An 18,617-nucleotide genomic window follows, 5' to 3' on the forward strand; every position below is an offset into this window, starting at 1 on the left:
TCCATCTGCCAGTAAAGCTGATTTGTCATTAATTCAGCAAATAATGTGTTCTGAATGCAGTCGATAAACTTTACCTTTTCAATTGTCCAAAGTAATCCAAATACCCCAAAGGGCATGGATTGTTTGAAGAAAGTATGTAACACTATTTTTATTACAAATAAATTCTACTTATCTCTGTCAATATTGTTATTAATGTTATTATTAATATCATTAAGAAGAAAAGCTGAAGCACTACAGCTGATGAATTATAATAAAACCATACTGCCACTCAAGAATTATGCTGGTCTGTAGAAAATAATACATCCATAAGAAATCCCAAAAGCCAAACAAAAGACCTTCCCTTCCAACCTAAAATATTCTGTGATTGATTCTATGATAAAAATCTCTTGCTATCAGCAGCTACCTACTTTGCCTGTGCCTTCAGCAAGTACCACTTCCTGTGCCTTGAGTGAGTACTGATTTCATGCTTAAATTAAGGGCTGATAACACATATCGTGTAGATCTTTTGAAGACAAAGATAGCAGAGAGAAGAGACAAATACACTTTAAAAGGAATTAACACTCGTAGAAATGAAACCTGTACTACTCCAGGTCTATATTCAAACTGTATTTCAGTAACTTCTTTGAAAAGTAGAGTAATAAGTAGATCTACCATTTTATTCATTAAATATCTTACAAATACTAATTAAAAAAACCCCTGCTATTCAGTAACTCCTTTGATGGCAGTATCAAGAAGAGCGAAAGGTGGTTTTATAAAGCTGTATTTGTGTGCTTTAGAAATAAATACAAAAGGACAGGAAAAGACCAAAAGGCTCAAAGTAAATCTTCAAAAGACAAACAAGGTTCTGCAACTTTGAAGACTGATCTTAAAAAAAAAAATCTTTTTGTTCTTGGTATTTAACTGAAAGTGGAGAAGGGACCATCAAGCACTAAATGAGTTTGAGTGGGTTTTTTCTTAGTTTTCAGAGATCTTACATGAACATGGTTTCTGCCCTATTAATCAGGTGTAAGGTTCTCCTAGTACCTTGTGTCTTATAACAGGAGCAGATACATTGGAAAAAATTAAATTTTTAAGGCAGTTGTAGAATAAAGTACCCTTCACATTAGATAACATATTCCGCTTGTATTAGTGACTGGCTTTAGTCTTGTAGCCTGGGACATTAATTATGTTAGCTGTACTGTTAGCATTAATTAAAATACCTCTGTATATTATTGCAACCCTAGTACACCCCTTTTTCTATAGTGGAGATGTATAATTTCCTGTGGCAATGAGTTCTTCAGGCTAATTGTACATTTTGTAGATAATTATAATTGTAGATAATTTTGTATTTTATCAGCTTTGACTGTTCCTCATTTTCATTTCACTGGATGCCCTCTTGTTCAAATATTTGAGGCAGTCAGAGGAGGGGGTCTTAAATTTACTTACATGGGCCTATGCTCATGTTCATATTTTTACAATTTCTTTTTTGATCTTCCATTTTACACAAGACATTCACACAATGTCTGCCTGATTCATTGCAGGCAACCATAAATGAACTCCATCATCCCTTGGTTCACTTTCTGAACCAATCAGATATAATTCAGCTCTAATTCAGAAGTTATAGATCCACTCCAGCATGAACCTGACCTAACATGTCTTGCAACCTAATTAGCAAAGCCTGCAATGAATGGGCAGACATATCCCCAACTGATAAAGTGTTAGAAGCAACAGAACTAAATTAGACTGAGTCCACTCACATTTACCACAGCAGTCCAAGTTCAGAATCAGGGTATAACCAACCCTCCCTCACAAACAATTCCCCAACATCAAATCCTGTATTCAAATTAACTTAATTAATACTATATCTGTTAAGAACAACTGACACCTGACAACTGACACCTGCAGCTGTCTAACAAATCTTCCTCCTAAACTATTTTTTTTGACAGAACCTTTAATATTTAGGAAAAAAATATTTGTATTTGCTTTCCATGGCAAGCATTGATTTTTAATGAAAAAACACATGTGGTGACCTTGAATTTTGTAGTTAGAAATATTGCTGCTGAGTCCCTTTGGAGCTGTAAGGGAGATTCCACCTCCTTCATCTCTCTGGGTGAGGGTCACTGAAGGACCACTACCTCTATGCAGCACTCCCTTTCCAGCAGCATGTCACAGCTGTTTATCAAGGTCGTGATGGGGAACATGTTGCAGTTCAGAGGAAAAAATACAATGGATTACACTGATATCTCTATCTGACCAGCAGTCGACCTCACCACCACTTTTTCTCTTACATTAATACTAATAATTATATATTTATAGACTAATAAAATATAAACATAAATATAAAAATTATATATTTATATACCAATATATAAAACCAATTGAGATAAAGGTAATAGTGACAATATTATAGTATTAACAGCTTCAGAACTCCAGATTAGCATCTGAGCCTTGGTATCAGTTTCCTGCTACAATTATGAGGAATTAAAGCATTTATCTGAAGAATGTGTAAGCACAAATTCTTTGGTAGTTGTGAGGCAGCATCTCAACAGGGCATTCTGAAAGCAGGTCAATTCCTTGCAGAAAATCTGTGAAAACTGGGTTCTCAGTAAGATCTTTTCTTAGAAATATGGTTAAAAGCTTGTAGGAGAAAAAATATGTCATTAAATGTGGAAAACTATAGAAACAGATACCTTATACTGAGTCCTATGTATTAGCATGGTAGTTTCGAACTGACACAGATTTTGATAAACTAGAGAGCAGCCATGTTGCCCATTGTCTCGTCCCACTCAGTGGGTTGTGAGAGGGGTGAATCTTTTCGATTCCCCGACTGTTTGTGTACCGACAAAGGCCGATCTCTGCTCGGCAGAGCCGTGTGGTCGGTAGAGTCACAACAATGACCCAGAGGAACAGTCTGGCCAGCAACTTTATTAACTGGCGAATTCCACAAACGGACAAATAGGCTAATCCCCGCCTCCAGGTACGCCCCTTCAGGACTTACATGGTTCTTGTTCTAGAAAGTTCTCCATCTTCTGCGCAGGCGCTGGGGGAGGGGGGTGGTCGCGAGGGGTCTCTCGGGCGGTTGCAAGCCCCTTCCTCAGATGCACTCTGTGTGACCTCGGGCCATACATGGTCAGGTCCGGCAGAACCCGGAACCGCGCGTCCTCCGACGCGTTCTCCACGTCCCGCTCTCGCTCTCCCCCGCCCCGTGCTCCCCGACCTGCCATCGCCATGCAAATAGCGCCTCAAGTCGCCACAATGTTTGAGACATTAACTCTTTCAGTCTCTCACACCCGTACAACCAATTTATGCCTTTTTCCTCTTTTGAGCAGGAATAGCTGACACTGCAGTGCACCACAAGCTAAACTATGCTGGCCAGGGAATACAAAAGGCAGAATGAAGCATACACTCACTGTGTGTGCTAGAGGTTGAGAAATCAGGTAAATAGGAAGTCTATTTCCCGACTGAAGACTAGATAGATCATGCAGGAACAAAAGGGAGATTATAAGTTCTCCTGAGTTCTTGCATGGACCTGCAATTCTGTTTACAATCCAGCCTACAATGAGGAATGATCTGTGAAGAAGAGATGTCTATCATCTTATTTTGCTATTCATTTCTTATTTGAGACTCATACATCACAAGGAGAGACAAGAATTTTTATGCCTTCTAGAAGACCATAAACTGAAAGATTAAACCAACTGAATGATTTAGCCCAGAGAAGAAGTGCTAGAGAGAAGTCAACAATGAAAGGCAGTGTTGGTAAGCATGGCACAAAGGTGTGAAACCCAAAGAGATGTAGGCACAAAAGGGTGCCAAACCACACCACCTTTACTTTGAAGAGTGAAATACCATAATGCGGAAAGGTTTGAATCTGGAGCATCTACAGGAACTCAGGAACACCACTGCCTCCCACAGAAGCAACACACCAGTAGCCTGTTTAGCCGATTGCTTCCATGGGCCACAGTCTCTGGGAAGAAGGGTCTCATGGCTTTTCATTTGTACCAAGTTCTTGAAGGAGATGACCTCTGTCTTGCACAAGGGCAGCTGCTCCCTAGGTCTCCCTACCCACATTTCATGGACTGTATTTACACCACACAGGGGAATGGCTAATTCCCAGTGGGTACCATACACCATGCATTTCCTATATCTGGAAAGATCTCCTAAGTAAGTGAGGTGCTTTTCCCATCAGTCATTTCATCCTTGTCTTGAGGGCAGTGGCAGCCAAAGATTACAATGGAGACAACAGCGTGACTTGCAAGAACACAGGAAGAGAATCTCTGCTCTTCCCAGCAGGAAAATAAAACTTGTTTAATCTATTAGACAAGGATATGAAGGTTTCTGGATGCCATCATGGCTCTGCAGATATCATTATGAGCTAATTCATTTATGGACAGAATATCCACCAGGGCTTTCTATTGACCTGGAAAGGCCATGGGATGCAGAGCGCTAAAGGAAAAACCTCCTGGGGCTCTCACACATGCCTATAACAGCAGCAAATCAGCCTTTCCACATTCACTGGTTTAGTTTAATCTCTCTCTGCTGCATATTGTGGTGGGTCAGCTGCACACTCATGACCTATTATCACGTCTCAGCTGAGGAGGGGTGTCCTTTCAAACTATTTCTTTTTTTATTGTGATGATGCTCTTGCACTTTTCCTGTATTCAACAAAATCACAGTAAAATGCTCGTGAGGCAGAGTCTGCTCTTGTTGGAAGTCACACAGTCAAGCACTGAGGTTCAGTTTTTAAGGTGATACATTTTTTATTGCTGGTAATAAAAGCTGGAATTACACATGCTAAGGTAATTAAATCTCATGCTTCCAGGAAAAATGCCTCTGTCCTACTGATAGTTCTGGATATATGATTTATTGAACAGATGTATCTGTATCAGACACTACTGAGCACAGAACAGTGGCTTGATGAATCTATTATATCCCCTGAAGGGGAAATCACCACTCTTTTGGTTTGTGCTAGTCACAAGCTACATTAGCATAACAGATCAGACAGAGCAGAAGGCAACTACCGCTCTGGGAATAGAAGGCCAGGATCACATCCAAACTACAAGGCTTATTAGTGGAACAAGCAAACATCAAATCAGCATCTGCAGGACCTGATGGGATTCACTATGGGATGCAAAACTGGGAGTCAGCATGTTCTCTGGCATAGATCAAAAAGTCATTAAAATCAGAGATGTCACCAGAAGACCAGAGGAACTCTAAGTGTGGTGCCAATGTTAAAGAATGAAGAGATGAGAGTAACAGACCAGAAAATTTGGCTTCTGTAGCTGTAAATATGTTGGAATGAATCTTTCAGTAGAGATAAGGTGGTTATTAAAAAAAATCCAAAGGGGCAAAATGATGTGAAAATGATGTGAAAGTGGCAAAAGCTCAGTGTTTGCCAATGCCAATCACACAGGAGCCACTATGATCCTCTGTTTTCTTTTTTGCTCCATAGAGTTGACCAGTAGACACTGACTTTATAAAGGTCTTTGCCATAAATACCAGAGAAGAGCACAGGAAAAATGATTTTCACAGGAGAGGGGACATGATAATAGAAAAGCATCACATTTTGGAGGGGTTATGTTGAATTCTTATATGTATTATTTATTATAGAAAAAGTCAAATTAAAGTATCTAAACAACCAGAGGACACAGATGGAGATCAGTGTAGCAAGCAAGAAACATGTGGCCAGGGCTTACAGGAGCAAATCTACAAGGCAGTAAAAGCGACTTTTTAGCTTCTTCTTTCTTACTTCTCCTTTTCTACATATTAGAAAGTAAAACTGAGCCTACAATATCGATGAATTCACTCCTCTCTTACCAGTAACTATTGTTTTTCTTGAGCTTTCAGGCTTTCCTGTATCACAATGGACAGAATAGTCAGGAGGCCAGTGAATCATCCAGTATTCATTTATGTCCTCCACTTCTTCTGACAATTATTATTAAGGGGGAGATGCTGGGGAAAATATATGCACTGAGACCTGATTGCAAATGGTATGAGCAAGTTTTATTACATTACATGGGCACATTCCTAATAGGAATCCATACTTGAAGAAAAATTAACTGAGCTGGTGAGTGAATTAGTATCAATCTTCTCCATTCTGCAATATTAATAGAAATTACAAAAGACTCATGCTAGAAATCACTTTCAGAGACAGAAATGGATATTGCACTGCTTAAATGGATGTTCCAGGCAAACAGACTATTTTAATCATGGTGTAAACTGCTGCCTCTTTGAAATACTCAGTGTAAACCTTAAGGGCATCCTTGTCACTAGGACATATGAGTTATGGTTCTGCATCACCACCTTCTAGAAACACACCACCAGAGGTCCTTTTTGATTTTAAGTATTCATATTTTTTATTACTGGAAAAGAATAATGAGGCATTATTTTCCTACGTATAATTTTACCCAGTGGCTGGATCCAGCTGCTCCATAGATGTTGGCACCACACAAGGCAATGCCAGTAGGAGCTACCTTTGCTCAATAAACATACATTTATTTATATTCTCATATAAACCAATGATTATCAAGTACTATTGTGGTAAGTTCCACAAGTAAGCCAAGTTCATGACAGCTATGACAGCTGCACACAGAATTGCTACTATGAGGTGATCTCCACATATGTAAGAGAGAAGAGCCTATAAAAGATATACAAATGTACCTATAGATACTAGATAGGCAGAAGCAGAGGACTTAAGAGTGTTTCTTGCTAGCAGCAGGTGTAGGTGTAGAATCATTTAAGGGAAGAGGCAAGTCAAGATGGAAGAGGGTTTCTGCCTGAAAAGTTTTTCCAGGGTATGAAAAACATTCCCAACTTTTCCTTATATAGTACTTGAAGCCAGTAGGAGCATACAGCTGGTTTGCTGTCACAAAAAGCAGGAATCTGCGTGCTTCAGAGGCTGAGCTCCAAACTGAATGTTTCTCAAGCAAGTTTGTGCAAGATAACATATGCTAAATGGCTAGGAAACAGAAAAAGCTAAATTTACTCATAATAGAAATTGGACCAGCTTCCACATCTCTGAACTTGCAGTGATTTTCAGCAGTGAGACCTCCCTCAGCCAAAATAATATCCTTTGAGAGCAGAAGGCTGGCTGGATGTTTGTCCTTTTCATTATGCCGGAGCAGGCAAAGGGACTTTTCCCTTTTTTGCTCCGGGGGTGAGCTGCTAGGAAGAAGACTTGGAACCACATAAATTATGCACTTACTGCTGCTTAGACAAGGCGTATGCTCACCAAGCATGAGTCTTCAGATCCTGATCAAATTTTATCAAGTTTTTTTGCCTAGGAAATCTTTGACAGACCTTTGTGATCCTGCTGGGTCATTCCTGTTTTAGGGCTGGGGAGATTAACTAATATGAAAATATCAGAAAAATTATAACCTTAGGTAACACCTGGATCATGCCATGGTAATGACTCATAGAAATTCACCTCTAGAGTATGAATGACCTTTTCCTGTTTTATGTTTGCCTTTTTTTATACCTTGGAAATTCCCAGTGATTTGGATCAGTTACTTCAGTAAGAGGATGTCTTTTAATACCCTTTACATTTACGTAATTTCAGGCCAAGAAGATTTTCTAGGATGCGCCAAAGTTGCAGCTTCTTAGAAAAAAAGGGGAATAGGGATAGAGTAGTTCTAGTTACTCAAACCCATTTTTCTCCTTGGGATAAAATAGCATTTCGTGACCACTCTGATGGGTTGCCACAACCACTCATTTGACCTGGTCTGAAGGGAGACTATGAATTGAAAACAGGTTGAAATTAATGACTGGTTAACTTAATGTGTTACCTTTATGGGATTACTGCACATTGCTGGATAGCTGAGTTAACACATTACCTGCAAATGAATATTTATTGCTATGGGATTGTCATTAGCATCTTATTGTAAATTGAATTGAACTTTGGAGCTTTTTGCAGGGGTGCTTTTATTGTTTAAATCTAAACACTTATTGCTAGATGACACTTGGGAAGGTTTTGAACTACACTGGCCTAGTGTAATTCAAACCTTTGAACTACTAGAAGTCTGCAGCAACCATGAGGGAAGAATATTCATCTAGAAAAAACACTGAGAACACAAAGACTGGGAGACATTAAGATTAGTATACCTGTAAAGGCAATCAAAACAGCAACAGCAGAACATCTTTTAAAAATAGGTGCTAGTTTTAAATATCATTTATCAGAATACTGGCATGGCTAGGTAAGAAAAAAGTATTAATCAAACCTGCCTTGTGGGATTTCAAACAGCATGTTTCCTCCCTCACATTTGCATGCTATTAAAGACATCCATGCTGATTTGGATAGCTTCTATTATCCCAGCTCTTACCCAGTCCATTGTGTGCATCATGGCAAGGGAAGGGAGAGATAATTTTTTAGCTCAGTTTCTTAAGAAAAGAGGCTCATGTGATCGTGTTATTATTTTATTTCTTTGTCTGTGTCCTTCTCTAGTCACATTTCAATGTGTTGTTCAAATGCAGCAAAGGGTTAGAACTCTAAACTAACTAAATTCATGTACATTTTTGCCTTTTAAGTGCTCGGATGAAGGGAAAGGCTGAAACATGAGTTTCACATATTAGCAAACCCCAACAAGATGCACACAGGGGAAAACACTACCAAATACCCCAATCATGGGTTGCTTCAGACTGAACTCACAAACAGCAAATTCAAGGGCAATCGAGCCTCATTAGCTCTGATTCTCCCAGAACTGCTTCTTTTTTACCTCCCTTTTTAATAGGTACTTATTTTTACAGATATTAAGGTGTGCTGGATTTCACAAGACTGACTGAAGCCTGTTGAAGACAGTGCGAATGTGTCCACTGGCTCCAAAGGGGGTTGGATCAAGCCCTAACACAGCAGGGGATGACAGATTCCAGGAGCCAGAGATGTCTCTCTGTGAAGTATACAGTTTGTTTCTGCCACTGCTCTTTTATTGTTAACATTATAGAAGGTTTATATATCACAATGGCAGTCAATAGAAATGGCAATCAAAAGGTAATGATGTATTTCCAGAAGCTAGAATGTGGGGGGCTTTCACACTGTCTACCTTTAGAGCTTCTAACTTAACAGTTTAGTCTTGCTGAGTTTTGTATCGCCCTGTGGTTAAAGGGCATTCTTGCCCTCTCCAGAGAGAATACTAATACAAAACTTGCTATGAACTAACCCTTCAAATGGATTTCTTTCTCTTCATAGACCACATGAAAGTTAGATGGTGATTCAAGATGGTGTGAACTTTGCCTTGGAGAATTTGGCACAGCTCCTGAAGATGACGGGAAAGAATAGTCATAACCTCCATAACTCATCCTTGTGTGGCCTCCCTTAGTAAGTTTTTAAGACTCATGCAAGTGAGTTTTGATACTGCACCTTTTTATGTGCCTGCCCCTGAGTATTTAGCATGGACACAATATTAAAACCAGCCATTAATTCACTCCCTTCCTCCCAACAGCTAGCTCTAGGTTTTGGCTTATAGAGCTCCTGGCACAGAGTATTACACAGGCAGACTGCTTTTACTGCTTTCCCTCTAACAGTCAGCAATCCATATATTTACTGAAGACCAAACAGCTCTCTAACATTTTGACAAGCCACATGTTAGCACATGTCTTCATACTATCCAGCAAAAAGACATGGCCATTTGTTATAGGAAGTGAAGCTTTAGGCTACACCCAGGTTCCTGATCACCAATATCCCAATAGCACCAATAGTGCTTACCCTGTCATCATTGCTGTCATGATTCCTCGTACCTGTTATACAGAGTAAAACAGAAATGAAGGCTGCTAAGTTTTCTTTCCACCCTCCAAATCCAATGCACATCAACAGAAGTTCATCACTACCTTTTCTGCTGGTATCTGTTGCTGGCAGTTCAGAGTGGAAGGGGCCATCCAGGCTTCCTTCTATTGACTGCGTGTGAGACTGACAATACTCAGCCCCTTTGAGATCAGGCCACTCTTCCACTACCAACAAGTCTAGACCTGCCTCTTTCTAATTCAGGCTTCCCAAGATCTCATCTTGTAAGCATGCAGGAAGAAACTCTGCCATCAGAATTCTATAGCCAATGCCTTCTGAAGCTACTAGTAGCTGGACAAGTGCAAAACTGGTCAAGAGAAATTTGTATAGTGTTCTCCTACATAACAGAAGGCACATAAAATATTATACTGCTTGCACACTGCATCTGCTACTCATTTATATCACTGCCAGAGAGGCTAGGACTGAGTCTGTAATCCCTGATGGCATAACTGAGCAGAAGTAATCAAGTGTCTGTTACTTATGCTAGTGATCCTAGCTGAGGCTAGTCCTGCAGGAAAATAAAACTCCACTTGAACAAGAGTGACACATTTTGCCCCCAGGTGCTATACTTTGGCTTCCCTGTGTGGGCAAATTACAGAAAAGGCAGGAAAGGGTCTGAAGAGGTTACCTAGACTAGTCCCAAGTTCCATCAGAACTATTTACACATCTAACCTGTTCCTAATGACTTCTGTTGATAAAAATTCCAGCTTCCCTAAATAATATGGTCCCTGTGCCACTCTTACAAGCTCTTATCTACAAAATTCATGCCATCAGTCTTATCAGTTCTATATAAAGGAACAAAGACTTCTCATTTGACTAGGATCACCTGGCAAATCGAATAAGAATGCAGTTATCTACCAGTTAATTTGATTCTGTGGGCTATCATCAAGGTGCTGAGTAATCCGTACTCTGACTGAAGCCAGAGGCTGTTAGAAGGAGCTTTATTCTTTGCAAAACTTGTCTCACAGAGAAATAAAATAAAATCATTTGGCATGTCTCAACTCAGGACTGTGTTTACACTGTCTAGAAACAGCCAGCAAGGAAGCTGAATCATGACAGATTGTTGTGGCATTTCTTGTAGCACCAGTCAAAATCGCAGAATCACAGAAGAGCTGAGGTAAGAAGACACCTCTGGAGATTACCTTGTCCAACATCCCCTCTCTAGAGTAAGGTCAAGCAGAGCAGGTTGCTCAGGGCCATGTCCAGCTGGGTTTTGAATATCTCCAAGGACGCGGACTCCACAAAATCTGTGGGCAACCTGTTCCAGTCTTCAATCATGCTCACAGTAAAAATGTTTTTTCTTGTTTTGGCAGCATCCTAGAAAGAGGATAAACAATTGATCTGAATTATTAAAGGGATTGGTTATAAAAATGTCTATAAAAATAAGCTAAAATAAAGGAATATTTCTGCTGGTATATTAGTGGGATAAATCACAGCTAAAAACCAAGTCAGAGCTGCAGGATGTCAGTAAATTGAGATTTATGTACTATCAGAAGCAAACAGCCTGGAAATCTATGGCACAAATAATACCCTAATACACGTGCTGACCCCAGAGGTGTTTCCTTCTGTTATGCTCAAAATCTTGTTTATGGGCAAAGAGAAACACACCTTATATATAAAGCCAAAATTTTATTCTCAGTATAAATGAAATCTTAATAGTCTAATTCAAGAATCATTATTAGTCTAGATATAATTAACACAGAAAAAGAAAGAACACATAGTAATACAGTTAGAAATCTCAATAATGGCAATATTACTATTTAAATTGTAACAAAACACACTTAGTTTTTATCCCTTTTTTCCTGAGGTTATGCTCACCCTTCTGCTGATCCTCTGGTCTTAAAATCAGTAGACTCAGATTGCCAGAGAATGTAGACAGTCATCAGTCTCTGGAGTCCGTTGCCAGGAGGAATATGATGTTCATGTAGATGGTTTCTTCTTCCTCCCTCTAGGATCTACTTGGGGTCATTTTTATCTGTTTTCTAACATGCTTTTACACCTTGTTTTGTCTTCATTGGTTTCCAGCTCCATGTTACATCTGAATTTACAGTATTTGGTGCCTTTTACAGATGTTAGATATTCTTCTTTTATACTTTTTGTTACCCCTAAAGTCTGCTTTGTCCAGCTGTAGGTCTGCATTTCTTTAACCAACCATTATTGAGTTGTTTATAGTGTCAGCCTGTGCCCTATCTCTTCAATAGGTACAGCAGCAAGATAAAAATATCCTCTTGTGACAGTGCAAAATTTAATTGTGTGGTTACATCAGAGTGCATGATAGCAATAGTACCTGTCTGCATTAGGACCTACAACTCTATAAAGCTCAGTGGCATTATACCTCTTGGCTTAATTACACCTTCACCACAGAGGAGAAAAGAACATTTTTCTTTTTTATGTATATATATATATACTGATGAAAGAAAGGAAAAATACACTATTAAACACACACCAATATCTTTCAGAATGCAGATGGAATGAAAGGCTCAAGAAGAGATGACACAGCCAAGTCACTCACTGTCTCCAGATGTGCCTTAGTTTCCCTGTTTCTAAAACTGGAAAAGTGATAGCAGCATGCTCTGAGATCAGCTGATAAAAAGCAATATAAAATTTATTAATATGATCATGGATAGATTTCGTCCTTTGTGATTGGCTCCCCACTGGAAGAACCCTAAATTTTAAGACCAATACTGGTCTTAAAGCTCCCATGAAAAAATAAATGAAACAGATAATTACCTTTTGATTTACAGATTCCTATTCCCTGTGAATGTTGCCTAAAGAATAGACAAGGTATATTTCTTCAGAACAAGAATAGGAAGGTTCAGAATATCAGTGTGTATACCAGACTCCATAATTAGTTAGCATTCCAATTACAGAAATGTTTTTATAACAGTATAAGAGAAAAAGTTTCCCCATAATAACATGTCAAAATAATAATATATGATCAAAACATCTTGCAAAGGCACGATTTTCCATCTGAAAATGCTGATTCCATGCAATAAAAACATTTAGCAATCATATAGTAATTGTCTTAATTTTCACACTTTAATATAATTAAAATGTTTTCAGTTTATCATTGTTCTATCATTCTGATACTGAAGATTTATTATAGAACATATTATGAAAGGTAGAACAATGTAGATGAGTATAAATGAAATATTTTACAATGTGATCTGTAAAAAAAACCTCTTAGTTTGAGATGAAGTAAAATTGCAAATCACAGAAATTACTGTGGGACAGAATTTTGATTTTCAAGTCAGTACTAACTGTTATATTAGTTTGTCATATAATGTTTGTATCTAAGAGAGTTACAATAGGAAAAGTGAATCCAAATGTCCTCATAATAGTATTAGTATTGGTCACAAAATAGATCACTTTCTCCAGATACCTAATTTCCTTGGAGGAATAATCCTCCTGCTTTCATAGCTGTTGAAATTCCTTCTCCAGTTGCTAACGTGCAACATCCAAAGATACTTCAGGTTTTGGCAACTAACATTAATTAAAAAATGACAGATTGACAGTGATTTTCAGAGACTGACTAAAACCAACAACAATAAACACAAACTCTCTCAAGAAGAGAAGATGTGGAACTTTTCATTTTAGATATGGGAGGAAAGTCTCCATTAGCTTTGTTCATTATCTTGGCTGGGTTTGTAGTGAAATTCTAGCCTGTCAGGTGAATCTATGGAATAGGAAAATTCCTCCAGATTTTTCATATCCATTTTTTCTGGATTTGAGGTCAGTGGGCTCTGGATCAGGGATCTACAAGGCATCTTAGAATGAAAGAAATCCAGGTAGAGTATTTCATAGGATAAGGCTGGCATAGTTTGAGAAGCTGGAACTTTGGTTTTAGTTTGATCCAAAGCGACCTGTGGTCCACAGGACTCTGTTTTAGCAAGCTTTGTATCAGACTCTGAAATTATATAATAATGCACAACTATGGAAGCAGTGAATTACCCCAAAATATCTCCCTTGCTTGAGAAAGGCAATTTTCTTTGCATAAGGCTCCCCTTCTCTTTGTTGACGGTTGTATTGGTGGCCACGGAAGTACTGTAGAGAGTCAGATATTCTGTGGGGGACAGCCTTGTCTGATGATATCTCTTCCTTGCCCAAAACTGAGCATTTGAAAACAAAAGGAAATAACATTTATATAAAGTTTTAAGATTAAAAGGTTGATCTTCAAACAAGAAAAACTCTTTCTGTTACACTGAGTGCTGAGGGAAAGAAGGTGATTCTGGATCTTGCACATATCATGACTACGTTGTCAGCTTTTTATAAAGTATCTTGTACTGAAAATTAGCAATGGTACTATTTATATCCTACAAATGGGATATTCAAGGTCACTTACTTGCCCAAATCCCATTGAAATCTAAAGGGCCTGTAGATTCCTAGTATATATTTTCAATACTTCTATGCACATTAGGGAGGAATCCAGTCCATCTAACCTCACCTATTCCAAGAAGTAATTATATTTCTTGTATTTGATATAGTCAATGGATCTGCTGTATCAGTAGGCCTCTTAACTTAGGTGCTTAACAATCATTGATATAAGAGCTTAGATCCCTTGCGGCTTTATCGGAAATTGGCTTAGAGTGGAATATCCATACTTTCAAATGAAAAATTTATAAGCAAGCCTAAGCTATAACCAAATAAAACTACATTTTGATTAATAGTTTTAAAACACAAATTATAAACTTTATTAATTATAAGTTATGACAGTTACTATTTCCATTATAATATTTGAGTATGGTCTAATAGCACTATTTGTATTTCAAACATGCCTTTTTTTCATAGGCACTGAAACAGGAGATACGCACCTACCTACCTTTCACTACCTCCTAAGTTCCTCCATGGTACAAGGAGACACTGTCCTGGTTTCAGCTGGGATAGAGTTAATTTTCTTCCTAGTAGCTGAAACAGTGCTGTGTTTTGGATTTAGGATGAGAATAATGTTGATAACACACTCATGTTGTAACACACTTTAGTTGTTGCTAAGCAGTGCTTACACTGGTCCAGGACTTTTCAGCTTCCCATGCTCTGCCAGGTGCACAAGAAGCTGGGAGGGGGCACAGCCAGGACAGCTGACCCCAACTGGCCAAAGGGCCATTCCATACCATATGGCGTCATGCTCAGTATAGAAACGGGAGGAGTTGGCTGGGGGGCAGCAATTGCTGCTCGGGGCCAGGCTGGGCATCGGTCAGTGGGTGGTGAGTGGTTGCATCACTTGGGTTTTTTTCCTGGGTTTTGTTCCTCTCTCTCTCTTTTGTTGTTTTCTTTTTCATCATCATTACTATTATTACTATTATTATTATTATTATTATTGTTGTTGTTGTTGTTGTTGTTATCTTTTTCCCAATTATTAAACTGTTCTTATCTCAATCCATGAGTTTTCTTACTTTTGCCCTTCCAATTCTTTCCCCCTTCCCACCAGTGAGGGGAGGGTGAGTGAGCGGCTGTGTGGTGCTTAGTTGCTGACTGCAGCTAAACCATGAAGGACACCAATACATATTTGATCAGAGAACAGAATTAAGGTCCAAGCCCATTGTCAACAGCAGTATAATGGCTCAAAATTATGTCTTTGATGTCTGTATTTTCATGTCTATATTCCAATTCTAGAGATATTGGGAATAAACAGCATGGACTAAAAGCATAATGCATAATAAAAACTACTACTTAACTGCTATAAATAGTGGGATAACTGGCATAGCTAGAATATTAATATGGAAAATTACAGCTCAAGAGGAATAGACCAGGAAAATCTGAAGAGTTTTGCTTTATAAAAGATATATATACTTGTTCCAGGTTCAGCAGCTAAAGAGACCAGACTGACTGAAAGTGCCTGAATAATGATGACAGGAGAAGTTTAATGATATGAATGTAGCCCACAGTTTCTCTTTCACTCTGCCTTAGACTATCAAATCAGAAAGGTCAAGAAGAAAGGTTTAGTCTGAGCAACCAGAAGAATCATCAGAAGCTGGGAGTAATGGAGATGCTAGCTATCCAGATACCTGCTAAAAGAGTAATACAGCAGAACACAGACTATCTAGGTCTTGGAATACACTGGAGACAGGAAGCTGAGGGAATGGTCTTCTACAGTTCATTGCAGCAATGGGGAATCGATGATGTGAAAGTAGATGGAGGGTAAGGTGGCACTGAGCATTGAACAATAGCATTCTTGTCTAAAGAAAGGAAAGAAGGAGAATAAAGACAATAGACTTCAAGAAAATAGCAAACTCGGAGAATTCATAACTCTTTGGGGGAAACAAGTCAAAGGGAAAAGACAGCTGTAGAATTAAGGCCACAGAAATTTAAGTTAGACATCAGTGAAAGCTTTCTGACTATAAGGCTGTTTAAGCATGAGGACAGATCATCTAGGGAGATTTTAATCTCTCTGTAATGGGAGATTTTTAAGAGCAGCTCAGAGAATCATCTGTCAGGAAAGACATAGATATGACTGATCCTTCCTCTGGAGTGGCCATGCCAGCCTTCCTGAATTCTCTCCTTATGTTTTCTTTGATTTTTATGATCTGTGCTAATGAGCTTCCCCAAATCCTTCTTTGCCCTCTTTTTGCTGTGTTCTCCTTAGGGAATACGTCACGTGGAATAAAAATGTATTCCTTCACTGGAGTCTCTTTTGCTGTAAATTCAGCAGTTATGAAATCAATACCAGTTAGACAGCAATAAAATCTTTCTGCCTTCCCTTCCTAAAATCAACCCTGTTTAAAGAAAAAGGAGAGCTATTACACCACATATAAAATATTGATCTGAAACATACTAAACCTGCATAATGGGTGAGAAAAGGTGAGATTTCTGTTTTGAAAAGGTCTAGCAGAATTTATTTTTATTTTGTTACATAACAGTCTTGTTTATTGGCTTTTTCTTTTTTTGCTTAGAATATGGATGAGCAACCCTCAACTGATTTCCCATAAAACAGAAAACTGTCTGGGTGCCCCTATTGAATGCCCAGTTTTCATAGTAAAAAGAAATATTTAAGATGTACAATGTTCTTACAGGCAATGTGTTTTTGTAAACACCTACTTCTCAGACCTCAATCCATTTCCCTCAGTTTCAACAACTCTCACTAGAACTGGAATTTAGGTCATCAGCATCATACCAGTCAGAGGGTGATTTTATTTGATCAGGAGGAAAAGCTGATAAGAATTACTGTCAAATGCATGCTGGCAAGCCTTGCAGAATTTGTAGCAGGCATTCTCACCTAGCATAAACCAAGGTATTCAGCGTGGCAATTCCTTCTAACAAAACTCTGTGTTTTCAAGTGTATTATTGTACATAAATGTCTCCATCTAGCCAAAACAAGGTTGCAAACACTCTATATTTAGCACTGGCTCCAAAAATAAACTTAGTCAATGACTGTTCCGACCTCTGAATTTTATGTGCTTGGTTCTGGAGTTGAATTTAATATTAAATTTGAGAAAGCATTAGAATAATTATGGGGGAGATCCCTGATCTCTCCTACCCTGAACAACTGCCCTACTCAATAAACTATGCAGCCATGTTCATGCTCCTTTGCTTCACGAAGGCAATCAATCTTGAATTGTCTCTGAAAAGCACTCAGAGAAGGGATTGAATTTCTCCTGATTTCCCCCCAACTCCTATGTGCACTTGGGTAGGCAAAGAATTTCCCTGAGTGTTGGCAAGTGGGGAGCTGATGTCTGTCAAATGGATAAGGGTCTTCTGCTTCCAAATGCTATTGTTTAAGAGGAAGCAAAACTTCTTTTTCAACTGAGTTTTAGACAGCAGCAAACATCATTCCTCTTTGAATGGAGACTAGTCTTACAGAAGTGTGCCAGACTTGTTCTGTTCCTGAGGAAATCCCTCAAAGGAGGCAGGCACAGGAGTGTCTGCTCTCGGGATCACAGTCAAGCTTAAGCATGATAGAGAGGCCACGCGGCTCTGTAACTGTCTGGGGTACATCAAAGCTAAAAAATTGAGACAGCTGCTGGGGCTACTCACCTTCAGAATTGGGTGGCAACATAGCAGGAGGTTTTGGGATTGCATTCTACTTCAAACCCACTTCAGGATTGGACACTTAGATCCTTAAGCTGCAATCAGGACAGGACAGACAACAGCGGACAAGCTAATCTTGACTCTTCTGGCTTCAATCAATTGAAATCTTTATCCATAGGAGTCATCTTATGCTTTTGAGAGCTGAAATAACTGTTGTAGATGTTACAAGGTGGGGAAAAGTCAACACTGTTTTGGCTCATGGTGGGTCAATTCACAGCCTCACTAACTCAGAGAGTTTTGCTATTGGTTTTAATGGAGTGACTAAAACTTGGACTTACTTTTGCAGGAATGGCTGAGTTTCTTCCTCTCTAAGTAGAGGAGTGCTACTTAAGCATCTCTATGCTAGACAGAGATCTCAGCATGGTAGATCATAGTAAAAGTTTAGTTCCTAATCCTACAAAGACATACAACACACTTAGCTTCAAGGATGTGAAGTGCTAGAGAAGTACTGCTCAGTTCAGACTGAGTTTTCCATTCTCTTCTACGCTGCTAATTGCAATGAGATGGTCTCTTCAAGTCTTCATTATTCAGTTTTCTCATTTTAAAGTATAAACAGAATTTGTGAACTTCATAGCTGTATTATCAGGGTAACTAAATTTTGTTTGAGGCTAAACTTGTTCTGAGATCTTTGCCTGGAAATTATCACATAAGAAAGGGTTGTCAGACTTGTAAGTATTAAAGTACATGGCCAGATTTTTAGAGATGATAGGCATTATCACTGGAAACTTGAAGTCATCAGAAACTTTATTCCTCTCAAAAACACATGAGAAAGTTTTGGTCTTTGATTACCCTTCCTTGCATGTGGGTTTGCATTTCTATATGTGCACGGTAATCCATAGTGCTTATG

General features: G+C 38.8%; 1 long non-coding RNA gene across 6 annotated transcripts in view; it reads left to right on the forward strand.

The window, feature by feature from the left end:
• The window catches only part of LOC140646580 (uncharacterized), a 31,192-nt gene extending 16,094 nt beyond the window's left edge, over nt 1-15,098 (forward strand). For 2 of the 6 annotated variants that reach the window (XR_012040488.1, XR_012040491.1), the window contains exons 3-5: nt 8,719-8,865; nt 9,158-9,286; nt 10,830-12,199. This is a non-coding gene — a long non-coding RNA (uncharacterized lncRNA). The other 4 variants (XR_012040489.1, XR_012040493.1, XR_012040492.1 and 1 more) reach the window with 4 other exon arrangements.
• Nucleotides 15,099-18,617: the final 3,519 nt, after the last annotated feature.

This window comes from Ciconia boyciana, chromosome 1, assembly GCF_034638445.1.
Source record: "Ciconia boyciana chromosome 1, ASM3463844v1, whole genome shotgun sequence".
Lineage (NCBI taxonomy): Eukaryota > Metazoa > Chordata > Aves > Ciconiiformes > Ciconiidae > Ciconia > Ciconia boyciana.